Source organism: Ovis canadensis, chromosome 3 (assembly GCF_042477335.2).
Source record: "Ovis canadensis isolate MfBH-ARS-UI-01 breed Bighorn chromosome 3, ARS-UI_OviCan_v2, whole genome shotgun sequence".
NCBI classification, from domain to species: domain Eukaryota; kingdom Metazoa; phylum Chordata; class Mammalia; order Artiodactyla; family Bovidae; genus Ovis; species Ovis canadensis.
In genome coordinates, this window is record NC_091247.1 from 185,834,010 (window position 1) to 185,849,298 (window position 15,289).

The window sequence follows — 15,289 nt, forward strand, 5'->3', positions numbered from 1 at the left end:
TCTTGGAGTCAATGGACATGGGTTTGAGCAAACTCCAGGACACAGAGATGGACAGGGAAGGCTGGCGTGCTGCAGTCCATGGGGTTGCAAAGAGTCAGACACAACTGAGCAACTGAACAACAACAAATGACCCATCAGCCCCACTACTGGGCATATACCCTGAGAAAACTGTAATCAAAAAATGCACATATATGCTAAGGTACATAGCAGCACTATTTACAATAGCCAGAACATTGAAGCAACTTTGATGTCCATTGACAGATGAATGGATCAAGAAGATATGGTACATTTATACAATGGAATATTACTCAGCCATAAAAAGAGTGAATTTGAGTTAGTTCTAGTAAGGTGGATGAACCTAGGACCTGTTATACTTAGTGAAGTAAGTCAGAAAGAGAAAAACAAATATATTAATGCTTATATATATGAAACCTAAAAAATAATGGTATTGAGGGACCTAGTTACTGGGAGGGAATGGAGACACAGATGTAAAGAATGGACTTGTGGACACAGTGGAGGAGGGAGAAAGTGGGAGGAATGAGACAATAGTGTCCGCCTGTGTCCACTATCAGGTATAAGATGGACAGCTGCTGGGAAGTTGTGGTGTAGCTCGGGGAGCCCAGTCTGGCACTCTGTGTTGACCTAAAGGGATAGGATGGGGGGAGGGGATGTATGTTTAATTATGGTGATTTGCATTGTTGAATGGCAGAAAACAACACAACATTGTAAAAAATATTTTTTCTATATTTAAATAAATTTTTTAAAAGGAAAAAAATAAAGTGAGTGGGTGGGAGGGGTGACTATGCTAGAATTTCCCACCAAGAAAGCACCTGCCCACCACTGTCCCTCTTTTAGGGATGACACCCAGAGCCAGCTGTGTCCAGAGGACCCCAAGCTCCAGGCAGTTGGCGTCCTTGAGTCCCAGCAGCTCCTGTGGAGTCAGGGACTACAAGACGGGGTGGGGCGGGGTGGGGTGGGGGGGCAGCTGCACATTTGTCCCCTGACCCCTGTGTGTTTGTGCTCAGGGGCATCTATTCTAGCCTGAACTCTGAGTGCTGGGGGACGGAACGTGAGTGTGCAGTATTTGGCCAAATGGACATTTGCAGGACACGAGCTGCTGCTGCTGCTGTTTGCAGGACAAGTTCTGCTGCCAAGCAAAAGCCCCGAGGTTGTGGCTGGCACAAGGGTGGGCAGTTGCAGTCGACGGATGGACTTGCTGACTACTGTCTGGAGTATTTTTGCAACTGCTTTTTTTGTCTTATGAGTCTGCAATTGCTAATTTTGAGATGTCTCTGATTCAAGAGCTGAATGATGGTGGTGAGAATCAGTGGGTAAAAGAAGGGGAGGCGGTGAGTCCAGCTTTGTGACTTTGGGCACAAATGATTCAGTGACTGAATCCTCTAAGTCTGCTTTCTCATCCTTGCACAGGAATGAAGAGAATAGCAGGCAATCCAATGGGGCTTTGGAAAAAAAGAGAAGGTAATGCAGACACCTGGAGCCCAGAAAGTAGCGCTTCTTGTTGACTGAGCACTACTGTATGCCAAGCCTTGTCTCTACTTGTCTTATTCATACACTCAGTGACGCTGGAAGCTACACACTCTTTCTATGAATAAGGAAACCAAGTCACAGCAAAAACCTGGGGGAGGTGAATTCCAGGAGGTCTGCGTGATCGCAAATTCTCTCCCCACTCACATACAAGGTGGAGACATGGACACAGCAGAATGGGGCCCAGAGTCTCTGTGGGCAGAGATTGTGGGAAGAGTTCAGGCAGCTTCCCCCCGAGGCTGGGGCTGTTCCAGGAGTGAGCTGACACTCGGTGACAGTTGCAGTGGGTCCCCATGGACCTGGAGCATATCTACTCCCTATGGCCACTAGGGACTCGGGCCACCAGACTCACCTCATATGCCAGATAAATTGGACAAGTTTAGTGATATTTAATGTTTGTGACTCAGATCAAGCTGACAGGGAGGATTTACAGAAGAAAATAATATTTTTTGCATATCTGAAGATTTAAGAATTTCTCTTCTGCTGGGGAAATAGCATAGTCCAGCAAAGATACCAAAATGAGATTCAGAGAAACCAGTCAGCTTCCCCTGATAGCTCAGTTGGTAAAGAATCCACCTGCAATGCAGGAGACCCCGGTTCAATTTCTGGGTCGGGAAGATCTGCTGGAGAATAGATAGGCTACTCACTCCAGTATTCTTAGGTTGCCCTGGTGGCTCAGATGGTAAAGAGTCTGCCCACAATGAGGGAGACCTGGGTTCGATCCCTGGGTCGGGAAGATCCCCTGGAGAAGGGAAAGCCCGCCTACTCCAGTCTTCTGGCCTGGAGAATCCCATGGACTGTATAGTCCCTGGGGTCGCAAAGAGTCAGACACGACTGAGCGGCTTTCACTCACTTCATTTCAGCCTGCTTCCCCACTTTGGGTCAAGTCTGAACCTTGGTTTTCTCTTGTGACACAGGACTAATAAATGCTTCCACCACTGGGTGTTGTACCATACATCGTTATGTGTGTGAAAATGCTTTGCAAATTGTAAAGGGTTGAGGTGCTGTTGTATTTTTCCACAAATGTTGGGCTTTTCAAGGATTTTTTTTTAAGTTTGATTATGATAAAATGTACATAACACCAAATTTACCATTTTAGCCATTTTAAAGTATACAGCTTGGCAACTAGACCCACGACCCCTCCACAGAACATATTACATTTTGCAGAATGGAAACGCTGCCCCCATTAAACATTAACCCCCTCTTTCCCCTTCCCACAACTCCTGGAAGTTACCTTACTAATTTTCTCTTTGGACCTGCTTACTCTTAGTGACCTCATATAAGCAGATTCATACTGTGCTTATCATTGTGTGACTGCCTCATTTCACTTAGTGTAATGTCCTCAAATTTCATCATGCTGTAGCGTATGTCAGAATTTCCTTCTTTTTCAGTGTGACTAAAATTCCATTGTATGTATTTGAAAGTGAAAGCCGCCCATTATTGTCCGACTCTTTGTGACGCCATGGACTATTCAGTCCATGGAATTCTCCAGGCCAGAATACTGGAGTGGGAAGGCTTTTTCTCCTGGGGATCTTCCCATAGTATGTATATATGGCGTCTTTTCTTATCTATTCACCCACTGATGGACGCTTCGGGTACTTCTCCCTTTTGGTCACTGTGAGTAGTGCTGCTATGAACAGGAGTGTATAAATGTCTCTTCCAGAGTCTTTTTCAGTTCTCTTGCTGAAGTTGCTGGATCATAGGCTGATACCAAATTTAATTTTTTAAGGCACCATCACACTGTTTTCCACAGTGGCTAGATGGTACTTTTTAAGACCGTATCTTAGCACTACAGTGACAGCAGACAAGAATTCCCTTGGTCTCCTGATTGCCAGGAGGACAGAAGTGGCTGGTGCCCTCTGGCACATGTCCCAGGATGTCTGGTGTGGTTTTCGGGGCTCCCGCTCCACCCCCACCCACTACTCCTCACCCCTCTTGTTTTGCGATCTGCTGAACTTGACTCTGCTTCCTCTCTCCAGGTAAAGCTTGTTTGCAATATCTTTAGAACCTAGTAGTGTACCTTTCAGCTTCAAACCTCTAATCCAAATCAATTACTCAAGTACCTGTCTTTTAGGGTTCAAAATCTTTTTTTTAAATAGGGAGGAAAATTAGGAAGAAAGGAGTCTACAGAAAAAAAAAAAAGACAAGATTCAAACCAAATCTGACATTGGACATTTAACACTTGCAAACACCACACCCAGGCCCAGGCCCTCCTGATGCTCCAACTCCTGTCTTCCTCACCCTTCTGCTTTCTCGGGCCTGATCCAGGGGCCTGGAGGACTACTTGCTTTATATTCTTGGGCTCCAAAATCACCACAGCAATCTCTTTTTAGCAAAGCAAAGACTGGGTCTCAGCCTGGAACCCTTGGGCAAGATCTCTGACAGGTGGCTGCTTCCACTAGGAAGATTGAAGGCAAAAGGAAAAGGTTGCAATAGAGGATGAGATAGTTAAATTACATCATTGATTCAATGGACATGAACTTGAGCAAACTCCAGGAAATAGTGAAGGACAGAGAATCCTGGTCTGCTGCAGTTCATGGCATTGCAAAGAGTCGGACACCACTGAAGGACTGAACAACAACTGTTCACCTGGGGAGGCAGGTGGAAATGCAATGCAGGGGAGGGGCAGCCTGAGCAAAGGCCCGAAGATTGTGGATAGTGACTGCAGCCATGAAATTAACAGATGCTTTGGTGCGGTCACCACAATGATCTGAAGGGGGTCTTTGGCAATCATGTGGGAGCACGAAACTGCGGGGAAGAGGAGGGCTGACTGTGAGCCTAGTGGAAGCAGCCGCCCGTCAGAGCTCTTGCCCAAGAGCTAAAGAGATTGCTGCGGTGATTTTGGAGCCCAAGAATATAAAGCAAGAAGTCCTCCAGGCCCCTGGGTCAGGCCCAGGATCTTTTCCAATGAGTCAGCTCTTCGCATCAGGTGGCCAAAGTTATGGAGCTTCAACTTCAGCATCAGTTCACTGGAGTGAATATTCAGGACTGATTTCCTTAAGAATTGACTGATTTGATTTCCTTGCTGTCCAAGGGACTCTCAAGCACCACAGTTTGATAGCATTGATTCTTCAGTGCTCAGCCTTATCTCTCACTGTTAGGCAGGGTGGTCGGCTCAATGAGGTGCATAACAGCGCCGGGGACCTGAGTCATGTTTCCTGTTTTCTTGAAGAACATTCCTTAACCAAATAAGGAAAATTTTCTATATGCGATAGCATAAGGAAGGCGTTGCATGAGCTCATTCTGCCTGTCCAATCAGGTATCGCCAAGTACCCTGTAACTGAGACAAAGAACTGACTGTATATAAATCGCCATACTGCTTTGTTCGAGGCTCTCGTCTGATTCCGCTGCGTCGGATGAGGCTTGAGCCCTAGCGCGCTAGAAATAAAAATTCCCTTCTTGCCTTTGCATTACCACGATGGACTTGTTCACTCTCTCGGTTGGTTTGGAGATATGGGCTCGGTGCATAACACTCACATCCATACATAAATACTGGAAAAAACCATAGCTTTGACTATATGAACGTTTGTTAGCAAAGTGTTAAATGTCCAATGTCAAATTTGGTATGAATCTTGGCTCCTCTCTCAACTTCCTTCCTTTCAGCTGTTTTATCTGCAAAATCAGATCAGGTTCCTGGCCTGCATTATGGGAGGGAGCCGCAATGCCCCAGGGTCATGTCCTGGAATGAAGCAGCCCTGATGAAAGGTCAGGTTGACCTCCATGGGGGTCCAGGCCCACTCCAGCCCCTTCTTTTTGAGGCAAAACAGGAAAGTAATGGCCGTCCACCTGCATGGTTTATAAGGTATGGACATTTTCAACCCAGTTTCTTTAACTGCAACATGAAGCCAACAATTCCTAGAGCTGATGTGAGACTTAACTAGGAAATGTGTGTACAGTGCCAACGCAGACCCTGACACACTCAACCCTCTGTTTATGGTGGCTCTTTGCTTGGGAACCAGACAGCACACAGGACTGACTTTCTGTTTTAGGGCTTTCTGTGAGATCTGTTATCAAGGAAAAATAAACCAAGGTCTAAAAGAACAGCATGCAGTCAGCCTATCCCACAAGCTCCTACACTGAACCAAATGTCATTAACCACCAAGGATTTGAGCCTCAGGTGAGTCACAGGGACCTGAAGGTACTGGTTCTGATGACCATGATATAAGGGACAAGCCTAGAGATATCTGATCAAAACAAGTGGAAGGACATGGACACAGTGGCTGAGAGGTGGACTTAGGTCCCTCTCCCAGGTACCATGGGAGCAGAGCCTGGAATGGTGATCTATGCATGGGAGGGTCCTGGAGGGCTTCTCAGAGGAGGTGATGCCAGAGTTGGGCTTTACAGGATGAGTGTGACTTTTCAGCTGGTAGGGCCAGGTGTTTCCGGCAGAAAGACCTCTGTGAGAAAATGTCTAGAACTGGCATGGATGTGGCACTCAGCGGCAGCAGTATGACCAGTACACAATGAGCAGCTGGTATGTTTGGGGACTGTGCCATGTGCTGGTGGCACAAAGGTGAATGAGGCAGGCAGGAAGTGAGTAAGGATGAGAGCAGAGGGCAAAGGGGCCTGGAAAGGTGCTTATGGGGTAGGGAAGTGATTTGCCAAGGGCCTCACAGTGTGTTGGTGACAGGTCTACATTCAGGGAGTGTTGAGGTCCTTTAATGTACTGGAACCTGGTGGTCTGGAGTTGATGATAAGAAAGTAAAGGAGAGAGAAAGAGGCTGATATTCCTTGGTTTACACAAAGCCAATAAAGTCCCTGACACAGGACTTGCTCTGTTCACGAAGGCCTCAGGCGCCTTCTCGAGGGGGTGAAGGTGCAGAGCACCTTCTCAAGAGGGTCTTAGAACCCCAGGCAGGAAAGTGAACCCAGAAAGCTTCTGCACTCCAGAAATTAGCCTGAAAAAGGGAGAGAGAGAGAGAGAAAGACAAGGGGACCAAAACTCTGATGGAGCAAAGGTGTTTTAATCATGGTGTGGGCATATATACTGTCTTACAAGGTAGTTATTCTGAGCAAAGATAAAGATTAAAATTCCAGACTTACAAAACATAGGCAATCCATATAAAAGAGAGAGAGTTGTAAACAGTCACTTTTACCATATGGTTCATAAGAAGGAAGAGGGTACTTATCACTGTATTAAAAAACTAATGAAGGAAATGCCTGGATCCCTCAGAACCAAGAGAGGGTCTTGCCTGTCTTCTTAATTCCTAAATATTCAGGAATTGATAAGGAACAGAGGATTCTTTGACAGATCCAAAACAGCACACAGGAAGCCTCCTGTTAAATGCTTCCTGACAATTCCCCCTATTTTATTATATTTGTAAAATGAAATTTGATTTGTTTTCAGTTGTAGGCACTATGATTAAAATGAATCAAGAGTAGCACAAAACTGAAGCAAGTCTGGCCATGGGACCTTCTTCCCAGGGTCGTTGGAGATTTATTGGTAACCACAAATTACATCCAGATCGAAGAATCGAAAGAGAATCATTTCTTAAAGAGATAGAGGAGTTAAGCTAAGTATATAGTTTGCAATTAATACAAGTTACAGAACATAAAGTGTTATTAAATTGTAAATTTCCTATGGCTATAACAAAAGGAAGTGGGACACAGGCCTGTATAAATTATGACTGATTATAGCGAAAGACCACAATTGGTCCCTGTGAAATGTCCAGTCCAAGTTCCAGGTTATTCGGTGCTCACCGAAAGTTTCTAAATGTCCCTGTTCAGGCGCCACTTGTTGAGGTCCTTTAATGGACCGGAACCTGGTGGTCTGGGGTCGACGATAAGAAAGTAAAGGAGGGAGAACGAGGCTGATATTCCTTAGTTTACACATAAAGCCAATAAAGTCCCTGACAAGGCACTTGCTCTGTTCACGAAGGCCTCAGATGCCCTCTCGAGGAGGTGAGGGTGCAGAGTGCCTTCTCAAGAGGGTCTTAGAACCCTGGGTAGGAAAGTAAACCCAGAGAGCTTCTGCACTCCAGAAATTAGCCTGAAAAAGAAAGAGAGTGAGAGAGAGAGAGAAAGAAAAACATGGGGACCAAAGCTCTGATGGAGCAAAGGTGTTTTAATCAACATGGTGTCGGCATATATACTGTCTTCAGTTCAGTTCAGTTCAGTTCAGTCGCTTAGTCATGTTCGACTCTTTGTGACCCCATGAATCGCAGCACGCCAGGCCTCCCTGTCCATCACCAACTCCCAGAGTTCACTCCGACTCACATCCAGTGAGTCAGTGATGCCATCCAGCCGTCTCATCCTCGGTCGTCCCCTTCTCCTCCTGCCCCCAATCCCTCCCAGCATTAGAGTCTTTTCCAATGAGTCAATTCTTCGCATGAGGTGGCCAAAGTACTGGAGTTTCAGCTTTAGCATCATTCTCTCCAAAGAAATCCCAGGGCTGATCTCCTTCAGAATGGACTGGTTGGATCTCCTTGCAGTCCAAGGGACTCTCAAGAGTCTTCTCCAGCACCACAGTTCAAAAGCATCAATTCTTCGGGGCTCAGCCTTCTTCACAGTTGAACTCTCACATCCATACATGACCATGGGAAAAACCATAGCCTTGACTAGACGGACCTTAGTCGACAAAGTAATGTCTCTGCTTTTGAATATACTATCTTACAAGGTAGTTATTCTGAGCAAAGATAAAGATTAAAATTCCAGACTTACAAAACATAGGTGATCCGTATTAAAGAGAGAGTTGTAAACAATCACTTTTACCATATGGTTCATAAGAAGGAAGAGGGTACTTATCACCGTATTGAAAAATATTGAATATTCAGGAATTAATAAGGAACAGAGAGTCCTGACAGATCCAAAACAGCACACAGGAAGCTTCCTGTTAAATGCTTCATGACAAAGGAGCCCAAAACAGGATGTGCTGAGCCAGGAAGGATCTGGCATGTCAGGGCTAGGCTTATTTCTCAAAGGGGACCAGCAGGAGGGCTGGTCCCTGGTCCCTAATCCCTGGAGGGATTAGGCCAGGGTGGGGTGTGGTGGGCAGGATGTTTGTTTGATGTGAGTGACAGATGTGAGGGTGTTCACTTCCCCCTTTTCTTCTCTGGGTATATCTGGGCCCAGGGAGTGTGTGTGGTCATTGCAGAGACACACAGAAGGCGGCTGCATCTGCAGAGAAGCGAACAACTGGATCTTGTTCACACTCAGCCAGAGGAAGTTTCCTGGGTAAGCAGGTGGCATAGGATCCCCACCCATCTCCCCAACCTCAGGATGAATGTCTGAGAAAAGGATGATTGACACTAATTGACAGAAGGAAACAAAGCTCAGAGAGGTGAGGCCATGGCCCGAGGCAGCAGGTTAAGCAGGGGCAGAGCCTGGATGTGGAGGCAGGTGTGTCTGAGGGCTTCCTCCCACCTTGGGGCTCCTAAACAGAGCAGAGGGAGGGTGGCACCTGCTCAGGTGGGCTCAGCTCAAGATGTGGACTCCTGAGACGTAAGCACCCCAGAAGGAAGGTGCATATTCGGGGTGCTCAGCCCTTTAGGCATTTGAAGAAAGTAGAGGGGGTGGAGGAGGATGAGAGAGTCACACCCTCTCTTTCTGTGGCCTCCTTGAAGCTACCCTCAGGGTGCTGTGCTGATGCTGATGCCGAGAAAAGGGTTTCTTCTGAGAGGCAAGGAATGACGGTTCATTCACCCACCCTGTCTCTGAAGAGGGGCACGAAACCAAGCAGGGGGGTGCAGGGCTCTGCCTTCCTACACTTGCTGGATCCTCTGCTCAGGATGTGGTTTTGAGTGATGGGAGGTCCTATGTGGGGAAGACAACCCAGATGGAGTGTTTCCAAGCCAATTCGGGTGCTCTCAGCCATGCACCTTCAAGCCAACCTACTGACACTGGGTTGTGGTAAAGGAAACTGCAACATTTATTGCAGGGCATCAAGCAAGGAGTCCTGTCGGTTCATTTCAGTTCAGCAGCTCAGTCGTGTCCGACCCTTTGTGACCCCATGGACTGCAGCATGCCAGTCTTCCCTGTCCATCAGCAACTCCCAGAGCTTGCTCAAACGCATGTCCATGGAGTCGGTGATGCCATCCAGCCATCTCATCTTCTGCCATCCCCTTCTCCTCTTGCCTTCAATCTTTCCCAACATCAGGGTCTTTTCAAATGAGTCAGTTCTTCTCATTAGGTGGCCAAAGTATTGGAGCTTCAGCTTCGGCATTAGCCCTTCCTATGAATATTCAGGACTGATTTCCTTTAGGATTGACTGGTTTGATCTCTTTCCAAGGGATTCTCAAGAGTCTTCTCCAGCACCACAGTTTGAAATTATCAATTCTTTGGAGCTCAGCTTTCTTTATGGTCCAACTCTCACATCCATACATGACTACTGGAAAAACCATAGCTTTGACTAGATGGACAATTGTCACCAGAGTAACGTGTCTGCTTTTTAATGTGCTGTCTAGGTCTGTCATAGCTTCTCTTCCAAGGAGCAAGCTCCTTTTAATTTCATGGCTGCAGTCACCATCTACAGTGATTTTGGAGCCCAAGAAAATAAACTCTGTCACTGTTTCCATTGTTTCCCCATCTATTTTCCATGAACTGCTGGCGAATAGATTGGACTGGGTGCCATGATCTTAGTTTTTTGAATGTTGAGTTTTAAGCCAGCTTTTTAACTCACCTCTTTCACTTTCATCAAGAGGCTCTCTAGTTCTTCTTCTCTTTCTGCCATAAGGGTGGTGTCATCTGCATATCTGAGGTTATTCATATTTTTCCTGGCAATCTTAATTACAGTTTGTGCTTCATCCAGTTCGGCATTTCACATGATGTACTCTACATATAAGTTAAATAAGCAGGGTGACAATATACAGCCTTGACGTATTCCCTTCCTAATTTGGAATCAGTCTGTTGTTCCATGTCCAGTTCAAACTGTTGCTTCTTGACCTGCATACAGATTTCCTAGGAAGCAGTTAATATGGTCTGGTATTCCCATCTCTTTAAGAATTTTCCACAGGAGTCCTGGTAGCTAGTGCTTAAAGGGCCCAAATTCCTGAATATCTTCCCAAAAAAGATTTTCAGAAACAGGGTAAGGGAGAGCATTGTGAGTGTGTGATCAGCTCATGGATATTCTTTTGATGAGTAAGTGATGAGGTAACCAGGATCAACATCCTCAATCTTCTGGTTTCAACTGGTCTGGGGTCTACATCCTTGCAGTTAACATGCAGTAAACTTCTTTCACCTGGTGGTGCTTTTGGTATCTGCAAGACAGCTCAAATGACATGATTCAGAATATTATCCATAGCCTTTGAGAAGGAAATAAAAGTTCTTGAATTTGTTTAATGGCTAAACAATTATTATTTCGTCTTGCTAACTCTTCTGTTTTGTTTGTTTCTACCTTTTCTCATTTCTCTGAATTAATCTATTCTTTGGAACTTGGGGGAGGCCTAGGATGCTAACGTGCTTTTATGAAAATAACGCAGGCAGAGGACACGGGGTGGAGGAGAGTTCTGTCCTGGGAAGGTCTCTCTGGGTCCTGCTTGATCACATCCCTCTGTCCCCGGCCCCCTTTTTCAATACTTCTCACTTGTGAGGAGGAACAGGAATGGAACAGGAAAGGGAATAAAATTTTGGAAATAGAAGTTAATTATAAACCTGCCAGAGGAACTCATTTTTAGTTTCCACTCTCTTCTCACCTTCCCCCAAATTTTGAGGGAATAAAGCAAGGACCGCTTTGGCTGCTTCCTGCTGAAATGCGGTGTGGTCCTGCCTCAATTTGGGGAACGGACACAGTGTTGGAAATAGTCCCTAGACCCAAGCTTAGCACCAATATTTTGTATCATAAAAACAAAACACATTTCTCTTTGATTGCTTTGTTATAGCACCTGAACAAATATTTGAAAAATTAGTAGGTAAGGTACTGAACTGAACTGAGGTAAGGCAAGGATAATGCTGAAAATGCCCTATATGTTATTTTCTAAATATATTCTACTATTTTAGATGTCAACCAGGAAAGTAATTTTTCAGTATTTTCTCTTTATGCACCTTCTAGTAACCAAGTAACATCTTCAGTTCAGTTCAGTTCATTTCAGTCAGTCAGTCACGTCCAATTCTTTGCAATCCCATGAAGCACAGCATGCCAGGAATCCCTGTCCATCACCAATTCCCAGAGTTCACCCAAACTCATGTGCATCAAAGTCGGTGATGCCATCCAGCTATCTCATCCTTTGTTGTCCCCTTTTCCTCCTGCCCCCAATCCCTCCCAGCATCAGGGTCTTTTCCAATGAGTCAACTCTTTGGATGAGGTGGCCAAAATATTGGAGTTTCAGCCTCAGCATCAGTCCTTCCAATGAACACTCAGGACTGGTTTCCTTTAGAATGGGCTGGTTGGGTCTCCTTACAATCCAAGGGACTCTCAAGAGTCTTCTCCAACACCACAATTCAAAAGCATCAATTCTTTGGTGCTCAGCTTTCTTCACAGTCCAACTCTCACATCCATATACATGACCACTGGAAAAACCATATAGTCTAAATTTTGGTTTTAACTTTTTCGAGGGTATTAATCAAATATAACAGGAGCTATTGGCCACTCCACGTGTCTCTTTTTCAAAAATAAAAATACAATTTAAAGCAATTTTATTATCTTATACAGGTGCTGCTGCTGCTAAGTCACTTCAGTCGTGTCCAACTCTGTGTGATCCCATAGACGGCAGCCCACCAGGCTCCCCTGTCCCTGGGATTCTCCAGGCAAGAACACTGGAGTGGGTTGCCATTTCCTTCTCCAATGCATGAAAGTGAAAAGTGAAAATGAATTCGTTCAGTCATGTCCGACCCTCAGCAAACCCCTGGACTGCAGCCTGCCAGGCTCCTCCGTCCATGGGATTTTCCAGGCAGGAGTACTGGAATGGGGTGCCATTGCCTTCTCCCCATCTTATACTATTCTGGCTAAATAATCTAGTGTCTTCTTCTTGGGGGCAGTAGCTTGAGATATTTCATTTGCCATTCAGTTCAGTTCAGTTCAGTTCAGTTCAGTTGCTTGGTCGTGTCTGACTCTTTGCAACCCCATGAATCGCAGCACGCCAGGCCTCACTTGTCCATCACCAACACCCGGAGTTCACTCAAACTCACATCCATCAAGTCAGTGATGCCATCCAGCCATCTCATCCTCTGTCGTCTCCTTCTCCTCCTGCCTCCAATCCCTCCCAGCATCAGGGTCTTTTCCAATGAGTCAACTCTTCACATGAGGTGGCCAAAGTACTGGAGTTTCAGCTTCAGCATCATTCCCTCCAAAGAAATCCCAGGACTGATCTCCTTCAGAATGGACTGGCTGGATCTCCTTGCAGTCCAAGGGACTCTCAAGAGTGTTCTCCAACACCACAGTTCAGAAGCATCAATTCTTTGGTGCTCAGCTTTCTTCACAGTCCAACTCTCACATCCATACATGACCACTGGAAAAAAAACATAGCCTTGACTAGACAGACCTTTGTTGGCAAAGCTATTACCATTCCTAAAGTAAGAGAAAGTTTTTATAATTACAAGATGAGATCTTGACGCTGTCAGGTTGCAGTTGGCAGCTGCTAGCAGATATTGTTTTCAGAACAGATGGTGGTATCTTTAAATCTGTTACAGTTTAGGAACCTCAAGTTCTTAGTAATAATACGTCTAAAACCATGTCCACAATGGCCATTAGCTCCATTTTCGATGTCTGAACCACAGTTACTCCATTTGAACTTTTAAGTGTATTTTTTTATTTTAATGGTTAAAGAATATAACAATGTATGTTTAATAGGTCATAAGCATGCTGTTTTGTTTAGCCTAAAGTTTAAATTAAATTCTGTATAAGCCAGAAAGTTTTTCCCATACTTAAGTATGTGAACATTTTCCCCATCATTTTGCCCTGTTGATTGCAAAATTTTCCATAGAAAGCACTGATAATCAATATATTTGTTCCTCGTTACCAGAGTGGTTGCTGCCTTCCATGAGTCCATCATATTCCTTGGTGCTAGGCCTACTTTTTATTTATATGTATATATTTGCTTAATTATCCATGTTTGGGAAAAATTAATCAGACATAGGAAACAAGTACAGAAGTATGCAGATGGGGAAGTACTATACTTAATATTGATGACTCTAAAGATGTGTCTATTAATTAACAAACTTAAACCACAAACTTTAACTTTAGTACCAGAGATTAATTTAATCCTGAATATTGTTCAGGTCACAAAAACCTAAAATTCATTTGCATTAATTTCTATTGTATTTAAAAATGTTTGATTTGCATGCTTTTACTTTTCTTTACCAGTTAAACAGAGCTGTATGAACAGAGTATAAACAGTATAAACAGGCAGTAGCTTGAGATATTTCATTTGCCATTCAGTTCAGTTCAGTTCAGTTCAGTTCAGTTCAATCACTCGGTCGTGTCTGACTCCTTGCGACCCCATGAATCGCAGCATGCCAGGCCTCCCTGTCCATCACCAACTCCCGGAGTTCACTCAGACTCACGTCCATTGAGTCGGTGATGCCATCCAACCATCTCATCTTCTGTTGTCCCCTTCTCCTCCTGTCCTCAATCTTCCCCAGCATCAGGGTCTTTTCAAATGAGTCAGCTCTTCGGATAAGGTGGTCAAAGTATTGGAGTTTCAACTTCAGCATCAGTCTTTCCAATGAACACCCAAGACTGATCTCCTTTACGATGGACTGGTTGGATCTCCTTGCTGTCCAAGGGACTCTCAAGAGTCTTCTCCAACCCCACAGTTCAAAAGCATCAATTCTTCGGAGCTCAGCTTTCTTTATAGGCCAACTCTTACATCCATACATGACTACTGGAAAAACCATAGCCTTGACAAATAGAACTTTGTTGACAAAGTGATGTCTCTGTTTTTTAATATGCTATCTAGGTTAGTCATAACTTTCCTTCCAAGGAGTAAGCGTCTTTTAATTTCATGGCTGCAATCACCATCTGCAGTGATTTTGGAGCACCCCAAAATAAAGTCTGACACTGTTTTCACTGTTTCCCTATCTATTTCCCATGAAGTGATGGGACCGGATGCCATGATCTTCTTTTTCTGAATGTTGAGCTTTAAGCCAACTTTTTCACTCTCCTCTTTCACTTTCATCAAGAGGATCTTTAGTTCTTCACTTTCTGCTATAAGGGTGGTGTCTTCTGCATATCTGAGGTTAATGATATTTCTCCTGGCAATCTTGATTCTAGCTTGTGCTTCCTCCAGCCCAGCGTTTCTCATGATGTACTCTGCATACAAGTTAAGTAAGCAGGGTGACAATATACAGCCTTGATGTACTCCTTTTCCTATTTGGAACCAGTCTGTTGTTCCATGTCCAGTTCTAACTGTTGCTTCCTGGCCTGCATACAGATTTCTCAAGAGGCAGGTTAGGTGGTCTGGTATTCCCATCTCTTGAAGAATTTCCCACAGTTTCTTATGATCCACACAGTCAAAGGTTTTGGCATAGTCAATAAAGCAGAAATAGATGTTTTTTCTGGAACTCTCTTGCTTTTTCAATGATTCAGCAGATGTTGGCAATTTGATCACTGGTTTCTCTGCCTTTTCTAAAACCTGCTTGAACATCTGGAAGTTCACAGTTCACATACTGTTGAAGCCTGGCTTGGAGAATTTTGAGCATTACTTTACTAGTGTGTGAGATGAGTGCAATTGTGTGGTAATTTGAGGATTCTTTGGCATTGCCTTTCTTTGGGATTGGAATGAAAACTGACCTTTTCTAGTCCGGTGTCCACTGCTAAGGTTTCCAAATCTGCTGGCATATTGAGTGCAGCACTTTCACAGCATCATCTTTC

At 44.7% G+C, this 15,289-nt stretch overlaps 1 protein-coding gene across 2 annotated transcripts in view; it reads left to right on the forward strand.

Moving 5' to 3' along the window:
- LOC138437650 (apolipoprotein L3-like) overlaps positions 1–15,289 on the forward strand; it is a 228,711-nt gene that overhangs the window by 194,683 nt on the left and 18,739 nt on the right. Inside the window, exon 1 of one of the 2 annotated variants that reach the window (XM_069585333.1) lies at positions 8,456–8,718. The exons of the other annotated variant lie outside the window; for it this stretch is intronic. The gene's annotated coding sequence lies outside the window, so the exon portion shown is untranslated. Of the gene's footprint in view, positions 1–8,455; positions 8,719–15,289 lie in introns of those variants that run through there. 2 annotated transcript variants of the gene reach the window in all.